This window comes from Sinocyclocheilus rhinocerous, unplaced genomic scaffold, assembly GCF_001515625.1.
Source record: "Sinocyclocheilus rhinocerous isolate Xijiao unplaced genomic scaffold, SAMN03320098_v1.1 scaffold3501, whole genome shotgun sequence".
NCBI classification, from domain to species: Eukaryota; Metazoa; Chordata; class Actinopteri; order Cypriniformes; family Cyprinidae; genus Sinocyclocheilus; species Sinocyclocheilus rhinocerous.
This window is the reverse complement of record NW_015658768.1, coordinates 109,403-113,761: the sequence shown is the minus strand read 5'-3', so window position 1 is coordinate 113,761 and position 4,359 is coordinate 109,403.

The window sequence follows — 4,359 nt, the reverse complement described above, 5'->3', positions numbered from 1 at the left end:
TAAACTATATTGTCGCAGTCGAGTGTTTATTGTCTTTGTTTTATCATTCAAAACATTTATATGTTCTGTTTACTCAGTTACAGCTAGGGCTGGGTATCGAGTTTGATACTTTTTAGGCACCGACCAAATTGCCGCGATATCGAGTATCGAAAAACTTCTCGTCGTTCGGTACCAAATTTCGATACCTAAGGGGTAATCTCATCAACGTCAGTGAGCCAATAAGCCTGCAGCACTAGTGTTCGACTAGAAGTGGCGCGGCGCAGATCGATCAGTGTTTTGACATCCGCGAATGGAGAGTAGTGCGGGAGCTGCGTGGAGCTCCGATCATATGCAGAAGTCCGTTCATACTACACATCCGAAAGCATGTGTTACGTGACCATTCATGCACACATCATTCTACATAAGACGAACACGCACTAGTGTAAATGTAGCCTATAACAGATGTGTAAAGAAGTCTATTTGAGCTTTTGATATTAAAACTATTTGCACTGATTTATTGTGTTGGTTACATTTTAATGCTTTGTGCAGTGGCTCAGAAGATGAGTCTTTGAGTCTGTATAAACATTGCCAAGCTGAAAAATAAAACCAATATATATATATTTTTTTTAGATAATGTGATTTTGTTAAAATTGATTTCATAAAATTGGTATCGAAAAAAGTATCGTTCAGGAACCGGTATCAAAGTCAAGGTATCGGTATCGATATTGAAAATGTTTGAACCATACCCAGCCCTAGTTACAGCTATAATAGCAATGCCTTTGTCCATATAAGGGATTTCCTGGAGGGTCATGAGTTCATTACTTCTGTGACTAGATATGTGGATTTTCTGTGTGAGGGCGCCCTCTGGCGTCGGTATGAATGAAATGGGCATCATGTGTTTATAGTGCTAATGCCCAATCCATCATTTTTGGGGGAATTTTTATTCATTTATTCATTTTTTAATAAGTATCAGTTCAGGCACCGTTTAGGCACCGGAACCATTTTAAAAGTATCGATTTGGCACCGGTATCGCAAAAAACAAAAAAAAACGATACCCAACCCTACCTGTACAGTTTGTGCATACTATGCTGGTGATGAATATGTCATGCGCACACATACTCTAGCATGCGTGTAAAAAAAACAAAACAACAGAGTATACTTTGGGTTTAACACATGCAAAATGCACATTGCAGTTTTCGAATTGGTATATTGTGTAATATTGAAGAACTTTTTAATCTCTCTCTTAGGATCTACCATATCACAGTCAGCCTCATATCCACCCTCGAAACCAGCATCCAGGCTCCAAACCACGAGCCAGCACTCCAAACCCAACTCCACCTCCACCCAGTGCCGCCCAGTTCAGCGCTCCGCCTCAAATCTACAACAAGGCTCCCTCTGGAGGTGCAGGACCTGAACCCAAACCAGCCCAGAATGAACAACCTCCAACGTCTTCCCACCAAGGATCGTCCACTCCAGCCCCATTAAGCGATAATCCCAGCCTGGCTCGAGTTCAGCAGGTTCTGGCCAGAGTTCAGCTCCTCCAAGAGGACGTGGATGAGTTTGTGGGGAAAAAGACAGACAAGAGCTACCGGTGCCTGGAGGAACATTTAACAAAAGAGCTGCTGGAATTGGACTCGGTGGAGACCAACGGACAGGACAACGTTCGACAGGCTCGCAAAGAAGCCGTTCAGAGGATCCAGGCCATCTTGGACCGCCTTGAGAAAAAGGCTTTCTAATAACAGAGCAGTTGTTCTTTTTCTTCTTCTTCTTTTTAATGATATCTCCTCATGATAACAGATTACGATTTTCACAGTTTGTCAGTTAGTTTGCCAGCATCAACTTTGTGGTGTTTTTGGGTTGTGTACCTTATTGATGGTAATGTATTAGTAGAAATACAGGTGCAAAATGTCCTAATCATTGCAGTGCCATACTCAAACCAGCCTTCTGCCATCCAGCAAAGAGCAGCGGCAGTCTGACATCTGCACAGAATTAAACATAAGTCTCATTGCATAACACCATCTTAAGACCTTCGTTGTTTTTTTGTTTAGTTTTTTCTTGAGTCTAGGCAGACTGAAAGGATAAAACAGAGCTAATTCAACCACATTTTAATACTTCCAGGGGTTTTGGGTAGCACAACTTTCAAGACCAGTGCTTTTTGCACTGGGAATGTTGTTTAGCACTGCTGTTATTCCAATACTTTCTTGATTATTTTGTAAAATATCTTGATCTATAAATAAAAGAAGGTCAGTTTTTTGTAACTCACTCCATTTAATTTCACCCATTTTCTATTGGATTTTGTATTAGTTTCATCACTGGTTTCATTCAGTCACCTTCTTCATGGAAATGTATGAATAAAGGTGCAATCACATTTGCCACATTTCGCCATCAAAAAGGTTTTCCGCTGTTAATAGTGAAGCAATTCATGAAACACCGCTCACACAAAAGTCACTTTCAAACCAAGCAGCTTTCTGTTGATTAATGCGATGTTGATTAATCTTGGAGATTCCTATTAAAATTATTGGATTTCATTTGCAAAATTTTGCAATGTTAAATGTACCTGCGCCTTAACTGATTACACCGTTTTTGATTTAGAGCATGGTTCGGTCTTGTCCAAACTGAATGTTACAAACCCACAGCTTGGACGGATCTCAGACCAGCTGCTATTGGATCCATAGTTCCTGTCCCGCTACTCTTTTTCCAGGCCGCATCTAGATTTTAAAGACCCCTAGAAATTCTTAAAATCAAAAATGTTGTTTTGTGGGTTTTAGACCTTATCTGTTAGCTTTGAGACCATCTACATGCTAGTATGTTATTAAAAGTTGACAAACCTTCAGTACCACCTGCCTCCAACAAGCAATAGCTAGTAGCAAATCATGGTTTTCCTAGGCTGCGATGTAAACAGTTTATAAAAAGACAAGCCCTTTGATATGTTTTGCCCCAACTTCTTGTTTCAATATTAAAGAAATTGCTTTCATCAAACCATTTCACATGGTCTTTAAAGTTCAATGAAGCCTACACTTCATCTGCTGTGGTCACTTCCTTTGATTGTGCACCTGCATCTCAGTTCACCTTTTAGTAGAGGCCTTTGTGTTAACATGATTGTTTACATCCTGCAGTTCGGAGAACTTTTAGCTATTGTTCATTTTATTTCCTTTGTTTGTGAGACTACTGATCTGTAGCTGATTCAACGCATCTCCGTCAGAGTTCAGGTGGCAGTAGCCATCTGCGGGTCTGTATATAATCAAACAGGACATTAAGAAATAACGTACAGTTTATATCTGAAGGACGAGTGTGGATGCGGATTACGGACAGACCATCAGCATTACTCCATGGAATAAAAGCTCCCTTTAACTTCACTACTTTTAATACTTTGCACCAAAGTCACTGATATCATGGACCGTTCAACAGGTCTTCCTCCTACAACAAGGATTTTATGTCTGTTTTTTAACCAGGATAAAACAGTGCCATAATATCAGCAGGTGCTTTTTCATACCACAACAGCGAAGTATCTCAAATACAAAAAAAACTACAAATCAACTGAGCTCTGCATGAAGTCTCAGATTCTGTGTTTATCTTTATTGTATGTTTTTCTCTCTCTCCCTCTGTAAATGATCTCTTATGTATACCTGAAATTGTTTATTAGATTAATCTTTATGGAAAAAGAAAAGTATATTTGTATAACGAATATACTGAAAACACAAATCCCAAGTAAGGACCAAAAACCTGCCTGCTGAAGTCCCCATGTAATGCATGTTTTTGAACACAAGTGGGGACTGTTTCTCTATAATGTTGTAGGACTGAATAAAGGTCGACTAACTGTAGGGTCTCTCATATTAAATATCAAGACATTCAAATGATTGTGTCATCAGCTTACGGCGCAATATTCATAACAACATTTATTTACATTTATAAATAGCTTCACTGCAGTAGCCCATTTGAAAACCATAACATATTTACTCAGTCCTTTCCAATAAAGAAGAACAGAAAAAAAGATGTACTTTCTTATTGCCAAAATTTTGCATAACGAATTAAAATACGTTTTCATTTATTGTTGAATCCTAATATGCTAAAATGAATATAATAATATAACATCCTAATATGAAAGAAATGCCAAGTTATACAAAGTTTTAAGCCAGTGTAAGTTGTATGCTTCGGTTTTGTGAAAATGAAATTTCCTAAATTTCGTTAACCACAACTTCAGCCGCTTTACCATTTGACTTTGACCAAGACTGACTTGATTGTCTAATTATATACGGAACTAGAAGGCCAATCACAATGCAGTATGTAAATAATGTAAGTATGAAGGCCAATCACAATGCAGTATGTAAATAATGTAAGTAAGAAGACCAATATGCATTAAGTAAATAATGTAAGTATGAA